At 38.7% G+C, this 16,922-nt stretch overlaps 1 long non-coding RNA gene across 1 annotated transcript in view; it reads right to left on the reverse strand.

Annotated features, from left to right (window-relative positions):
• Nucleotides 1-11,075: 11,075 nt before the first annotated feature.
• LOC103878424 overlaps nucleotides 11,076-16,922 on the reverse strand; it is a 150,610-nt gene continuing 144,763 nt past the window's right edge. Inside the window, exon 4 of the long non-coding RNA XR_004177827.1 lies at nucleotides 11,076-11,257. This is a non-coding gene — a long non-coding RNA (uncharacterized LOC103878424). The remainder of the gene's footprint in view (nucleotides 11,258-16,922) is intronic.

Consider the following 16,922-nt stretch of genomic DNA (forward strand, 5'->3'; position numbering starts at 1 on the left):
AGGGATATTGGTGTAAAATTCTCTTTTGTTGTTGTTTCTCCCTCAGGCTTTGGTATCAAGATGATGCTGGCCTCATAAAATGAGTTAGGGAGGATTCCCTCTTTTTCTGTTGATTGGAATAGTTTCAGAAGGAATGGTACCAACTCCTCCTTGTACCTCTGGTAGAATTCGGCTGTGAATGCATCTGGTCCTGGACATTTTTTGGTTGGTAGGCTATTAATTATTGCCTCAATTTCAGAGCCTGCTATTGGTCTATTCAGGGATTCAACTTCTTCCTGGTTTAGTCTTGGGAGAGTGTAAGTGTCCAGGAAATTATCCATTTCTTCTAGGTTTTCTAGTTTATTTGCGTAGAGATATTTATAGCATTCTCTGATGGTAGTTTGTATTTCTGTGGGGTTGGTGGTGATATCCCCTTTATCGTTTTTTATTGCATCTATTTGATTCTTCTCTCTTTTCTTCTTTATTAGTCTTGCTAGCAGTCTATCAATTTTGTTGATCTTTTCAAAAAACCAGCTCCTGGATTCATTGATTTTTTTGAAGGGTTTTTTTGTGTCTCTATCTCCTTCAGTTCTACTCTGATCTTAGTTATTTCTTGCCTTCTGCTAGCTTTTGAATGTGTTTGCTCTTGCTTCTCTAGTTCTTTTAATTGTGACGTTAGGGTGTCAATTTTAGATCTTTCCTGCTTTCTCTTGTGGGCATTTACTGCTGTAAATTTCCCTCTACACACTGCTTTAAATGTGTCCCAGAGATTCTGGTATGTTGTATCTTGGTTCTCATTGGTTTCAAAGAACATCTTTATTTCTGCCTTCATTTCATTATGTACCCAGTAGTCATTCAGGAGAAGGTTGTTCAGTTTCCATGTAGTTGAGTGGTTTTCATTGAGTTTCTTAATCCTGAGTTCTAGTTTGATTGCACTGTGGTCTGAGAGACAGTTTGTTCTAATTTCTGTTCTTTTACATTTGCTGAGGAGTGCTTTACTTCCAACTATGTGGTCAATTTTGGAATAAGTACTATGTGGTGTTGAGAATAATGTATATTCTGTTGATTTGAGGTGGAGAGTTCTGTAGATGTCCATTAGGTCTGCTTGGTGCAGAGTTGAGTTCAATTCCTGGATATTCTTGTTAACTTTGCCTTGTTGATCTGTCTCATGTTGAGAGAGGGGTGTTAAAGTCTCCCATTATTATTGTATGGGAGTCTAAGTCTCTTTGTAAGTCTCTAAGGACTTGCTTTATGAATTTGGGTGCTCCTGTATTGGGTGCATATATATTTAGGATAGTTAGCTCTTCCTGATGAGTTGATCCCTTTACCATTATGTAATGGCCTTCTTTGTCTCTTGATCTTTGTTTAAAGTCTGTTTTATCAGAGACTAGGATTGCAACCCCTGCCTTTTTTGTTTTCCATTTGCTTGGTAGATCTTCCTCTATCCCTTTATTTTGAGCCCATGTGTGTGTCTGCATGTGAGATGGATCTTGACTCTTTATCCAAATTGCCAGTCTGTGTCTTTTAATTCGACCATTTAGTCCATTTACATTTAAGGTTAATATTATGTGTGAATTTGATCATGTCATTATGATATTAGCTGGTTATTTTGCTTGTTAGTTGATGAGGTTTCTTCCTAGCATTGACGGTCTGTACATTTTGGCATGTTTTTGCAATGGCTGGTACTGGTTGTTCCTTTCCATGTTTAGTGCTTCCTTCAGGATCTCTTGTAGGGCAGGTCTGGTGGTGACAAAATCTCTCAGCATTTGCTTGTCTCTAAGGATTTTATTTCTCCTTCACTTATGAAACTTAGTTTGGCTGGATATGAAATTCTGGGTTGAAAATTCTTTTAAGAATGTTGAATATTGGCCCCCACTCTCTTCTGGCTTGGAGAGTTTCTGCCCAAAGATCTGCTGTTAGTCTGATGGGCTTCCCTTTGTGGGTAACCTGACCTTTCTCTCTGGCTGCCCTTAACATGTTTTCCTTCATTTCAACTTTGGTGAATCTGACAATTACATGTCTTGGAGTTGCTCTTCTCGAGGAGTATCTTTGTGGTGTTCTCTGTTTCCTGAATTTGAATGTTGGCCTGCCTTACTAGGTTGGGGAACTTCTCCTGGATAATATCCTGCAGAGTGTTTTCCAACTTGGTTCCATTTTCCCCATCAGTTTCAGGTACACAAATCAGACATAGATTTGGTCTTTTCACATAATCCCATATTTCTTGGAGGCTTTGTTCATTTCTTTTTACTCTTTGTTCTCTACACTTCTCTTCTCGCTTCATTTCATTCATTTGATCTTCAGTCGCTGACACTTTCTTCCAGTTGATTGAGTCGGTTACTGAAGTTTTTGCATTTGTCACATAGTACTCGTGTTATGGTTTTCATCTCTATCGGTTCTTTTAAGGTCTTCTCTGCATTGATTATTCTAGTTATCCATTCATTCATTCTTTTTTTAAGGTTTTTAGTTTCTTTGCACTGGTTATGTAGTTCCTTCTTTAGCTCTGAGAAGTGTGATTGACTGAAGCCTTCTTCTCTCAACTCGTCAAAGTCATTCTCCGTCCAGCTTTGTTCCGTTACTGGCGATGAGCTGCGTTCCTTTGGAGGGGGAGATGCGCTCTGATTTTTTGAATTTCCAGCTTTTCTGCACTGCTTTTTCCCCATCTTTGTGGTTTTATCTGCCTTTGGTCTTTGATGATGGTGATGTACTGATGGGGTTTTGGTGTGGGTGTCCTGTTTGTTAGTTTTCCTTCTAACAGTAAGGACCCTCAGCTGTAGGTCTGTTGGAGTTTGCCTGGGTATCAGCAGCAGAGGCTACAGAAGAGTGATCATTGCTGAACAGCAAATGTTGCTGTCTGATCGTTCCTCTGGAAGCTTTGTCTCAGAGGGGTACCCGGCCGTGTGAGGTGTGAAGTGTCAATTTGTCCCTAGTGGGGAATGTCTCCCAGTTAGGCTACTCAAGGGTCAGGAACCCACTTGAGCAGGCAGTCGGTCCAATCTCAGATCTCAACCTCTGTGCTGGGAGATCCACTGCTCTCTTCAAAACTGTCAGACAGGAACATTTAACCTCTGCCGAGGTTTCTGCTGCTTTTTCTTTAGCTATGCCCTGTCCCCAGAGGAGGAGTCTACAGAGGCAGGCTGGCCTCCTTGAGCTGTGGTGAGCTCCACCCAATTCGAGCTTCCTGGAGGCTTTACCTACTTAAGCCTCAGTAATGGCAGATGCCCCTCCCCCAGCCTCGCTGCTGCCTTGCAGTTAGATCTCAGACTGCTGTGCTAGCAATGAGGGAGGCTCTGTGGGCGTTGGACCCTCTGGGCCAGGTGTGGGATATAATCTCCTGGTGTGCTGTTTGCTAAGACCCTTGGTAAAGGGCAGTATTAGAGTGCGAGTTACCCGATTTTCCAGGTGTTGTGTGTCTCAATTTCCTTTGGCTAGGAAAAGGAATTCTCTTCCCCTTTGTGCTACCCAGGTGAGATGATGCCTCACCCTGCTTCAGCTCTCGCTGATCGGGCTGCACTCATGGACCTGTGCCAACTGTCCGACACACCCTCGTGAGATGAACCTGGTACCTCAATTGAAAATGCAGAAATCACCCATCTTCTGTGTCACTCACACTGGGAGCTGGAGGCTGGAGCTGTTCCTATTCAGTTATCTTGGGCGCACCCCCCATGTTGCAGTTCATATTCCTCTCTTCCCCGTTTGTTTTGTCCTTTGATTATTTTTTGTAGTGGTTTGCTTTGACTCTTTTCTCCCTATCTTTTGTGTACTTGGCTCTAGGTTTTCAACTTATAGTTAACATGAGGCTTGTATAAATCTTCTTGTATTTATAATTATTTTAACTTGTTAACTTATGTTCAATTGCATGTAAAAACTGAATTTAACTTTCCCCTCCCCCATTCTTGTTCTTGAAGTCAGATTTTACTTCTTTATTATAAATCTATTACCAAATTTTTGTGGTTTTAGCTATTCTTAATACTTTCATTTTTTAACTTTCATATTAGAGTTATGGGTTATTTGTGCACCATGATTACAGTGTTACGTTATTCTGTATTTGGCTATATGTTTGCCAAATACAGTATATACAGTATACTTTCAAATGCTTTTACAGTGCTATTTAGTGTTTCAATTCCATTTGAAGAATTTCCTGAAGCATTTTTTTGTAAGGCAGGTCCAGTGCTGACAAACTTCCCCAGCTGTTGTTTGGGAAAGACTATCTCCCCCACATTTTAAAAGAGTATCTTTACAAAGATATAGTACTTTCATTTGGCAAAATACTGTATCTTACAAAATATATAGTGTATTTGTGTCTGGCAAAAAAGACTAACATTTTAAAACACTACCATTTTAAAATAATACCTTTAACACAGATATAGTATTTTTGTTTCCAGTACTTTGAGTATATAATCCCACTCTCTCCTGGTCTACAAGGTCCCTGTTGAGAAATCTGCCAAGAGTCTTATGTGTGTTCCTATGTATGTGACTATTAGCTTTTCTCTTGCTACTTTCATTTTTTTTTTTTGTCTTGATTTTTGACAATGGAATTATGCTGTGTCTTGATGTAGGGCTCTTTATGTTTAACCTACATGGGGTCCTGTGGGTTTTTTTGAGTCTGGATATTTGTTTCTCTCTCCAGATTCGATAAATTTTGAGTGACTTCTTTAAACAAGACATTTCCCCCCTTTCTTTCTTCTTTTATAATACATATATATGCATTCACTTGATGGTGTTTCATAAATCCTATAGGCTTTCTTCATTCCTTTTTCTTTTTTATCCTTCAAATGAATAATTTCAAATGAGCTGTATTTGAGTTCACTAATTCTTTCTTCGGCTTGATGATCTGCTGTTAAAGTTCTCTATACAGCCACTGCATTTATGTTAATTCAGCCACTGCATTTTCTAACTCCAGAATTTATGGGGTTTTTTAAATGTTTTCTCTTCTTTAAACTTCTTTTGTTCTTGTTTTCCTGATTTTTGTTAGATTCTTTATTTTCTCTTATAGTTCGTTAGGCTTCTTTAAAACAATTACTTTTTAATTCTTTGTCATGCAATTTGTAGGTCTCCATTTCTTTGAGGTCAGCTACTGGACATTCATTGTGTACTCTTTGGTGGTGTCCTATTTTCCTGATTGTTTATCATCCTTGTAGCCTTGCATTTTACATGCCTGTGCATTTGAGGAAGCAGACACTTCCTGCAGACTGTATGGACTGGCAGTAGAGAAAATGGTTTACTTGTGGCACACAGAATATGTTTCTGCCAAATCCATTTTTATTCTATGGACTGAGATACGGACTAGTTGATCTGGGTCTCAACACGGTCTTCCTACATCCCTAGCCTCAGCTTTCACCTCAAACAGTACATCCTGTTCATTTACTAATCTGACTGGGTACTCAGTGAATTGATCCTTGGTCACAATGGTTATTAGCTGTTTGCTAAGGTAAGAACAGATAAATGAGGGAAGGTGGTGGAAATGTGAAGTGGAAAGGAAGAAAAAGAAATTTAATTTTGTAAAACGTAACTTAGAAGTAGGGAGCATTTTTAACTTTGACACACACATAAATACGGAAATTCTTTCAAAGCACAAAAGCTTCCAGACAAGCTTCTTTACAGAGATGTAGTAGGTTATCACCTGCACCATATGCATTTAAGCACATGGGAAGCTCACTACCTTCTAGAGTATTTTTCCATTCACTGAATAGTATCAGAAGTACCAAATTTTGAGCTTTTTGCCTTCAAAGTGGTGATTCAGAAATACAGAAGTCAGGAAACAGTGCCAATTTTTTTTCCTTCCTCATAGTTTTGCCAAGAACGGACACTGCATCTTTTGGGTTATAAGCCAGTTTTGTCAATAGATGCTTGCTCCTGAACAAAACCTTATTGATGAGCTGATACAGTTTTCATATTCTGCAGGTGAACAGCTATGTAGGGGGTAGGGCCAAGAGACCAAATGACATGCTCATGTTATTTAACAGAGCAGAGAAAGACCTGAGTCTACAATGGGGGTCTCCTGATACCTACCTACAGACTATAACCCCCTTTGATCTTTCTGCAAAGTTCTATTTCCATAGGACTGATTCTGGTAGCATAGTAATGCAGGAAGGACACTAGATAATAGTGTCTCTATCCCAGATTTAGTACTGCAGGTTTAAATACTACACTGATAGTATCCTTCAAACCCAGTGCAGTATTGAAATGATCTTCAGTGAGTTAGTTCCCAGGGTTAGATCATGATGCTCAGATTGGCAGAAATTGGATATGGTATGAAAAAATTGCAATACAATGTAATATTTGCAAATTTTATAAACGTTTTTCTATATGACAGACTATGGAGAAAAACAACTAAACCAAATCCTCTTGGGCTGATGGAATTATGGAGATGCTTTTATTTTTTTTTTCTTAAGGGTAAGAGAAAAAGACTCAAGCCAACTTCAAGTCTCCTCACCCAAGGGCATATTAGGATTTTCAGTAGGACATGTTTTGAGTATTTATCAAAAGTGGGCATAGGTTGAAAACATCAGGCCTAGTTCTGATACGGCTAAGATCATAGGTGGCATGTTCTCGACGTTTCATTTTATTTATTGAGCAAATTAGGCATTTTATTTATTAGCCTATTTGGCTGACTGCATCCAAAATGTGTAGAGAGAATGGAAGAACAATGTAAAACGACTTCCACTGCTCAGAAAACAACCAGAAGCATTCAGCTTTTCCAGGAAAGGTCCACAGCATCATTTGTATATGTGAAAGCCTACAATAGTTTTATGAGTCCCACAATAGAATAAAATCTTTCAAAATGTTACCCTGGCTTTTTAGACTGTGATCTGACTTTCTGACTTTGCTAACCAATCAATCTCCTCCTTGCTCACGCTGTCTCAACCACACTTGCTTTATATCTCTGTTTCTCCAAACACCTCCTCCCCTCAAATGCTTTGTTTTTCATGTTCCCTCTTCCCTAGGTATTTATAATGGCATTGTCCCCTAATTTAGGCATTGGCTTAAATAACATTTCTTCAAAAGAGGCCTTTTCTGACCAGCTAATCTGTAATAGACTGCTCCAATCACTTTTCTGTTCTATTTTCCTCAAAGTTTTTAGGATCAGCAAAATTACTTGTTTTGTTATGTGTTTATTTACTATCCTCCAAGTAGGCTTCATGAGGACATGGATCTTATTTCCTTTTCAGTAGAACAATGTATTTTCCTTTGGGTATATATTCAGTAAGGGGATTGCTGGGTTGAATGGTAGTTCTATTTTTAGTTCTTTGAGAAATCTCCAAACTGCTTTCCACAGGGGCTGAACTAATTTGTATCCCCACCAACAGCATACAAATATTTCCTTTTCTCTCCAAGTTTGCCAACATGTTATTTTTTGACTTTTTAATAAAAACCATTCTGACTGGTGCAAGATGGTATCCCATTGTGGTTTTGAGTCCCAGCACAGTACCAGGCTCATAGCAGCCATGCATTAAATATGGGTGAGTAACTGACTCAGTAAGTCAGTTAACATGTCAGAAATTCCCACTCCTTGTTTGTCCATCTAGGAACACAAAACTACATGGTACATACCAGAGAGACCATGGGCTAGGTATTGGTAGGTATCAGAGACATTTCATAATAAAAATAGTAAGAGAAAGCATCCACTAAGAGCCCATTCTCTGATGGGCTACATACACATTCTCTAAGCCCCACTAAACTATATAAGATGGGTATTTTTATTACTCAGTCCATTTCACAAAGGAGAAAGCTGGAAGAAGTTAAGTGACTTGGTCTAAGTTATATAACTAGTAGATGGCAAAGCTCAGATTTGGACCCAGACAGTCTGTACTTGAGAACTATCTTAATGGTATTTTCTTCATTTTGTTTAAGATCCAGCATTTCGTCCACCTACCCCAGTTTGAAAAACAATTTGAGCGAATTTGCTTCACTCTGAAGAAAGAACTTTTTAGAAAATCCACTAAACCATTCTGGGGGACATCTTTTTTTCTACTTTTTAATGCAATAAAAAAAGAAATATGTATATTACCTTGATTGTTTGAAGTCTGGAATTATTTGAGCTTTACCATGGAAGACAAACCTTTTTTAACTTTTATTTGTCACTGTGCTGATTATCTCCTTTAATAGCAGTTTGGATCCCCGTGTAAACAAACTCCTTATGACACAAGAAAGAAAACCTGCTGTAAAGGAAAACATGGCGGGGGTGCGGAGCAGAACCTAGCTTTTGTTTCTTGACTGTAAGGTTCCGCTTTGATAATGCAAACCAAGCAACCAACTTAAAAGTGGTCTGAAACAAAAACCCTTGTAGTTGAAGGGTCTACACTCTTCAGGCTTCTAAATCTTACTTCAAGACTTTTTTCCTTTCCTTGGTAGACAAGTTATTTTCTATGTGGTAAAGGAGTCAATAAGGTAGGTAATTTGTTTCCTTTTTGTTTTAGAGAGTGTGTTACTGGTTGTGGCTGTGGAACACAAATTGGAATCTTCAGCAAGCTTATTGAACTGCCAAGTTATGCCTGGGTTACATATACATAAAGCTTCCCCACTTGGAGGAATCCAGCTGTCTCATAGTCCCTTTGGATGGACTTACTCTTTTAAGTACTGAGTTGAAGATCTGGGATATTGGATTTTCTGTTTATCAGGGCAAATAAAATTTTAGCCTCCTAACAAATATAAAGAAAATCCTTGGACCACATATTGTTCCCCTTTAAACAGACAGTTCATGTGAAATGTTTTATTATTGTAAAATAAATCAATAAATAACCTAAGGCAACCAAAGTAGCATATATGTTTATATATTTCCCCTGGGCTTTGAAACCTTTGTATATATAATATATATTATGTATAATATATAATTATATATTAATAAAATATATATTATACAATATATTGTATATTATATTAATATATAATGTATTATATATTACATATTATATATAGATAATATATATTATCTATATATAATTGCAACCTCTGCCTCCCGGGTTCAAGCAATTCTCCTGCCTCAGCCTCCTGAGTAGCTGGGATTATAGGCGTGTGCCACCACACCCAGCTAATTTTTGTATTTTAAGTAGAAATTGGGTTTTACCATGTTGATCAGGCTGGTCTTGACCTCCTGTCCTCATGATCCACCTGCCTTGGACTCCCAAAGTGCTGGTATTACAGGCGTGAGCCACCACACCCAGCCAAATATAATTATTTTTAAAAATCAAATAAAAAGCATCTCTTGTGCACTGTTAGAAACAGGAAGAAGTCCAAAACAAGTAACTGGAAGAATGGCCTAATCTTATTTGCTAGCCCATACAATGAGATAGTGGCTGACATTTATTTCCAACCTGGATGGTTTTTAGTAATCCCCAAACCCTGGTTAATCTCAGTGGAAATCTCTTTTCAACATGATCAGTCAGTTATAGGTACATGAAATCAGCTTGAAGATAGTTGACGACTTTTGGATATGGAATTGTCTATGTACGCATGATTATCACATCTATTCTCATAGTGACAAAGTGTTCAGATGAAGATATAGATGAGGTCAGATGTGAATACAAGGTGTAGAAGGGAGAAAGAAGGTGGAGGAAGAATGGAAAGCCAAGGGGAATAAGGAAAAGACAGACAAAAAGAGTAAAGTCCCATTTTGCCTTTGCCTGATGGCTCAAGAACATTTTAGTTTAGGTTTTTGCTGTTTTGTTGTTTTTCTTATCTGCAGGAGTTCCACGGCCTTTGGATTTAGAACATTTGTGCTTGATAATCATACATTACTGAAAGATGGTCTATGAAAAGTTTTGGTTTATGAGTATGAGGAAACACATGCCATACAATTTAGAAAACTATATATCCAGCTTTGTATATTTCTTTCAGATTTAAAATGTCTTCATTTTTAAAACAGGATTCAAGTCATTCTCAAGCTGTTTGACATCATCCTTACATTTGTGAATAGGTCAGAGCCTGGGCCACAGCAAGTAGCTAAAAATCTGGATAACTGATCCTGTTCTTGTTGACTGGATGAAGTTAATAAAGCTCTGAGTCTAGTTCCAGGGAAACATTACTACCATTAAAACTGAAACAAGGTAGAGCACAGTGGCTCATGCCTCCAATCCCAGCACTTTGGGAGGCCAAGGTGGGTGGATCACTTGAGGTCAGGAGTTCAAGACCAGCCTGGCCAATATGGTGAAACCCCATCTCTACTGAAATACAAACATTAGCCAGTGTGGTGATGCATGCCTGTAATCTCAGCTACTTGGGAGGCTGAGGCAGGAGAATTGCTCGAACCCAGGAGGCATAGGTTGCAATGAGCCAAGAGGGCACCACTGTACTCTAGCCCAGACAACAGAGTGAGACTCTGTCTCAAAAAAGGAAAAAAAAAATCTTCAAACAAATGTTTACAAAATGTAGTCCACAGAACTTTAGACCCATGTGATGTTGATCAGTTTTCCGGGGAGGAAAGATTGCATGATTCATAAGCTTGAGAAACTTGGATTTTTGGATTTCAACAAAATGCAAATCCAATCACATGACTCTCCACAAAATGGGTATTTTATGCCAAGTTTCCCAACCCTTAGCCATCCCATGGGGTAATGTCCCATGGAATATACTTTAGGACACATTGGTCTACATCAGTTCCTACCTTCACCTCCTTCACAAAACAATCTCCATTTTCTTTCGAGGCAACCAGATGACTACTACCTATAGCTACAAAGTGAGGAGACTAGTTTCATTTTACTTAAAGTTACATGATTTGAGGGGAAGCTAAGGTTCTATTTTTAAAATTATTTTAACATTTGTATAACCCCCCAAGTGGCAGGAGGGGCTAAAATCATTGTCACTGTATCAGAAATAACACACCCTGGGAAGGCATTGTGGCATAATATTGAAATCAACCAAGGCTCAGATCTGGCCTTTAGCAACTATTTGCTGTGTGGCCTTGGGGAAAGTCTGATCAGTTCTAAGCCTCTAATTTGCCTCTTTAACATGAGGGTGATGACGCAAACCTCCTAAAATTGTATGAGGTTTAAATGAAGCAGTGTGTGGAAAAGCAACTTTCCTAGAGTTGGTTTCAGAGTTGACACACCATTAAAAGTAAGTTATTTCCCCCCCCCTTTTCCTTCCTCCCTCCCCACCCTGGAGTCCAAATATTTCAGGAAAACTGATAAAGTAAATAAACATCCCTCCCTTAACTCTAAAATATCAACCTCAAGAAACTGGCATTCCAGTCTGGGTGGAGCAGATACATAGGTTTGATTACACTCACAGATGATGAAACTTCTAGACTCTTCCTCCTGAGACTCCGTTCTGGAAAGGTCTCCTGTCAAAAAACACAGATCAATCTCATCCCAAAGGTCAACATGTTTGTCACCTCCTGTCTAGACTATAGCCATGCTCGCAACGTGGACCTCCCACAGGGAGCCATCCACTGACAGCAGATGACCCAGACGTGACAGCATGCCTGCTGGTTAGTCAACCCACAGCAAGCCCAGCACACCCAGGCGGATTCTCAGCCTTGGCTGCTGTTTGACGTCAAGTCCAATTTATGATCTGAGTTCTTGAATTAAATCACCAGGCAGTGATGAGCCCGGGCTGCTGGAAGACCTTTTCATTCCACACAGCCCGCTGATAACTTGTTGGACATGGAGGTATTGGGACACGATGCAGATATCTTTTCATTGAGGTCTGTTTTTAATTCGAATAACTGGACCCATGTGTGCTTCTAGTTAACCATGTAGGTGTCACAGGGCTAAGAGGAGTTTGCTTTTAGCCCTGCCTCCCCATACCAGACACTGGGGTCCAGGACTTCTTAAAGGATTCAAGAAGTAAACTGAGCACAAAGAGGTTTTATTCAAAAGCTGAAAGTAGTTAAAATTAGCATTCTTGCCCTCATTCCAGCCCCTTCACCAGGTCATTATTTTGAACTGCTTAGAATTCAAAATACATTTCTGCCTACAAGTCCAGAAGGTGTCACACTGAGATACTTTTCCAGCAGGGATGGTATCATCAACATTCTCTATCAGCTCCTTTGATGACCAATATTTCTAGTGTGTTCATTCAAAAGTCACCGGCAAGAAGCTGTGAGAAAGTGAGAAAGTACAATTACGTAACATAACCCAGCCCTGCAGGAGACAAGGGCTTTAGTCATGCAGCCTCAGTCGGTTGGGGGCAGCGGGACACCGTGGGTTTCTTTGAAAGGTCTGGTTTGTTTGTTTTTTGGTTTTTTGTCTGTTTTCCAGAATTCAACTTCTATCTTGAATTAAGCTAATCAACCTACCTTTGTTTGGCCTTTTGAAAAGAAGAGGCTGATCTTATCTACTACTTGTAAAATTGCCAAAAACATGTTTACTTTTATTTAGATGAACTTGGCTGCCAGCAATAGCAGTGAAAGAAGAGAAAGTTGTGAGACTAAGAAAGACAGCCCAGCAGAATTGGGAAAGATTATTAAAGAGGAGCAGAATGTTCTCTCCCAGAAAGTCAGAAATGAAAGAGAGAGAATATGAATATCAGAGATTGAGATTGTACCTTTATATTAATTACTCAATCTGCCATGGCCTTTTCCACCAGCATCAAAACACCTGAGAGAATACGGAATCATAAACCAGATCCCATCCTCCAGTCACAAATTAGACGAGCTTAGAGTGCTCAGAGACAACAGCAATGACAATATTAAAGAGAGTTTCATAAATAAATTATGCTCCATTTCTATCTGAACACCTCCCTACAGCCTCGATTCAACACAGCTTCTGACAACCCTTTCATTTGCATCATTCCTTTTCTTCCCATGAAATACCCTCCTGCAACTTGAGACAAGATGGAAGAGGCTACATAGGAATCTTTGCAACTATCTAAGATTCTATCTAAATGTACACAGTCCCCATGGGATCAGATAAATTTGCTCTTCAGTTTTCCGGGCACACAACTTTGTAATACCAGGATTAACAGGAACTTGCACATTAATGCCTAGAGGTTTTTTGCCCTCTTGATATTCCTCAGATAAAACTCAAGGGGGTTAGGAGGTTTCCACATAGTTCTTTTTCCAAGCAGTCTGTCATTCTTGGTGCATCACCCACACTTTCCGAAAATGGCACAAAATCCAGCCAGACTCTTCCAAGAAAGGGATTATGTCACTCCTCAATCCTACGATGCCTCTGAAATAACCTAAACAAGTTTTCTCCCCACCGAAGGGATACACCTTCAGTTCTTTCTACGGGCCAGGCATAAGATCTTGAATCTCTTAACTTTATTCTGTATTGATATAATGAGAGAAACAGGAAATAGTGATTTTTTTCTAGATGAACACTTCATACTGAGTGACACCTTCTCATTGTGGTCCACATGCTTTAAACTGTTGTCTATTCAATATTTCCAAATCTTTCATCATTCCCTTCCCCTGTGGTTTTCTTTCCTAACTGCTAGATAGTTCTGAGGCAGGGAACTGGACCAATGGCATTAAAAGGAACAGAAGAGAGAAATGAAGAGTAACAATCCTCTTAGACAATCATCTTAGTTGACCAAAAGGCAAGTCAGGCTGTATGAAAAAGCATAAACCACATACGTATACCACACACAAATCTTAGATCTTTACCCTCTGGTTTCTCACACTTAGATGAGCCTTTAAAGCAAAAGGAAGAAGAATCACTTCATAAGAAATCTGATTTGCAAAACACCTTTTTCTTCTGTGTGTGTGTGTGTGGCTTTGAGGTTAAAAAAATATGATGAGCTCTAAATTCCCAAATTGGTAGTACTACAAAATTATATGTGGAGATTTCCAGAACCTTTCCATTCTGAAACAAGTAAGCAAATAATTGTTTATCAGAAGACTCAAGATACAATTTATAAAAGTTTTGACTGGACTAGACTAGAAATGCAGAGAAATACTACATAAGTGTAAGTAGTGTGAATTTGTACCATTAGAATTTAATAATGGAAGTGTAAAAAGAAATATTAAATAAATGGACAAAGGGAAATACTGCATTAAAGAGAAATGCTTATGGGGGATATAAACTTAAGATAATTCTTGACTTTTTTTCCAAAACAATTTACTATATTAAAATATTTAGTAATTCAAGTACTTATTACCTGCTATATACAAATCCCCTAAATAAAATATTGTGAATGACACACACACAAAAAAAAGTGAGCAAAATATACTTTGTAGATACCGAGAACTTAATATGTAGTTGAGAATACTAGACAAACATTGTAAACATATATGTATACATGTGTTTATATATGTATATGTTTTATATATGTTTATGTGTATACATATGTGTTTTATATATGTATATATGTTTATATGCTTACATATTTATGTATATACGTTTCCATCTGATATTCAAAAAACTGTGCAATTTGTGTAAAAGTACTCATTCTTATTTAATGTGAGAGAAAATTGAGGCTGAGAGGCAAAATTATTTGCGCTAAAATCACCCAGAAGTAATAAAAGGCTCAGCCCAGACTCAATCCTAAGTTAGCTGACACCAAATACACTAGAATTTGTTGCCTCTACACGTCAAAGTAATATGTCACAAGTGCCAAAAGGAAGGGATATGCAGAGTGTTATTGGCATTCCTTCTTGCTGAGGAGATCAGAAAAGATTTCATGGAGTATTTAATCTGAGCCTTGAAGGCAGGCAGCATTTTGACAGGCAGCAATGGGCATAGAGGAAATTGCATAGTGAGGAAAATCATTTAAAGAGAGCAAAAGGTAAACAGTTAGGAACTAATGCATACTTAAGGAACAGTGACCAACCCAGTGTGGCTGGATGGAATACAAGTTATATAAAGAAGAGTAGGGGGTGATAAGGCTGGAAATTTGTCTTGGAGTCAGGTCATTGAATACCCTGAATTTCTCACAAAATAATATGAACACCTCTGTCTGCTAATGGAGAATTGTTGAAGGGTTTTTAATAGAGGAATGATATAATCAGAATAAAGCTTTGAAAAGATTAATCTGGCAGTAAGATGTAGAATACTTTGGAAGAAACTGAGGAGTTATGAGGCCAGGGTAATAATACAGATAAGATATAATGAGATACAATAGTGAGAGTAAAAATGGGAAGAAAGTGAGAGATAGATGTGAGGAATGTTGAACATATAGAATCAAAAGGACTCTTTGGCTAATTATATTAGAAAATGCAGGGAAAGAAGGAAACTGGTCTGAGTAACTGTAAGGGTAATGCTAATTATTGAAATTAAAAATAAACCAGAAAAGCATGTTTGTAGATAATGAGTTCAGATTTCACTGTGTCCAGTGTTCAGAGATATTTGTCATGAAAACATGTAGCTGTATGGCCTATCCTCCTTGCTGCATCCTCACCCCTATACGCACATCCAGAAGCCATAGTGATTTGACTAAGAACTTACTTAGGCTTTATAAGTAGCCAGGTGTTTCTGTGATGCATAAAACAAACCATTAAGAAGGATATGGCCAAAAATGGGGCCATTACTTATTTCAAAGAAAGGCATGTGTTAGGGCAATACTAGCTGCTACAAATAGAAAGCCTAACAAATTTCAGTGGCCTAGCATTATAGAATTTACTTTTTCACTTATTTGAGTTTAGTTGCCACTGGCAGGAGAAGGGGGCACTCCATGTAGTCATTCAGGGACCCAGGATTATGAAAATTCTTTCATCTTGGCTTCCAAGGCCATCCTAATATTATTGCCCAATTGGCAGGGAACAAAGGAGAGAATGAAAAATTTTATCAGAGTTCTAGGGACCAAGCCTAAAAATGGTATAGAGATCACTTTTGCCCACATTTCTTTGGCCAGAATTCAGCCACATTGCTATAACTTAACTGTAAGAGAGGCTTAGAAATATGGACATAACTATGAGGCCAAGAGGAAATAACTTTGTGAAACAGATAGTTGGCCTCTACCACTAGGCTGCAATTTCAAAGGTAGGGTGTAGGGGTTAAGGATAAACAAAAAGAATCACAGCTCTCTCTATGGAAACACAAATTACTATTGCCACTGTGGAAAGAAGTGGCCTAACAAGAGTATGGAGCATTTGACAAAATGAATTTCCTCTTCTTTATATAGACCATATAGTATCTAAGTTTTTCTTAGAACTTGGGTTGGGAAAGTCTGTGTGTACGCGCATGTGTGTGTGTGCATGTGTGTCAGTGGTAGACCACCCTGCTCATGCCTTTTTCCACAATATTGATTTTCACTGTTATGGTGAATGTTATTCCAGACATGAAAACGCAGACTTGGGAAATGTGCCACTGGGAAGCACTGCATCCCACAAAGAGTCCAGTGACATAAGCGAATGGAACCTGGTGAAGATGAGACAAAGCCCCAGTGGATAGAAGGTAGGGTTTTCCAAAGATACTGGAGATTTGTACCTTCGAAGTTTACCGAATTTCCCTGAAGACAGACAAGAACCTGGGCACCAAAGAGCAAGTTAAGGAACTGGTTTTGTGAAGACAGCTCTTATGAAGGGTTAACTTCTTAACTATAGAAAAAAACTATTAAATATGCAATTTTAAAGTCATGTCTTACAAAACCCTATTATTTTTCACAACCCTTCTATAAACTCTTCAAACTTTGTGTGGTATATAGAGGCAAATTGGAGATGTCATAACAAGACAACAGGTCTGCCCACAGCATGGCCCAGTCTGCATCCATAGACTGGGCTGCTACCACAGCCTTCCCCACAGTGAGGAATGGCTCATAGCCCAGTGGAGAGCAGGGGGTGCTGGCCATTGCAGCAGCAGTGGTCAAGCAGATGATTCAGTCAGCCACAGGGCAAGTTCCCCACTGCCCTTTACTAAGGCGATCCTTAGCCAGGGGAAAAATGTTGATATTGGGTCCAATTTTGATATAAAGGGAGTTACAAGTTTTAGTAAGAGCTCAAATTTACAGATCAAGATTCTGAAATCTCCAACTTTATTATGTTATAATCAGGGGAATGTAGAAAATGGACAAAGGAATGTGTTTGAAGGAGATATAAAAGATCACTGGACACTGTTGGTGCCCTT

Source organism: Papio anubis, chromosome 13, assembly GCF_008728515.1.
Source record: "Papio anubis isolate 15944 chromosome 13, Panubis1.0, whole genome shotgun sequence".
NCBI classification, from domain to species: Eukaryota; Metazoa; Chordata; class Mammalia; order Primates; family Cercopithecidae; genus Papio; species Papio anubis.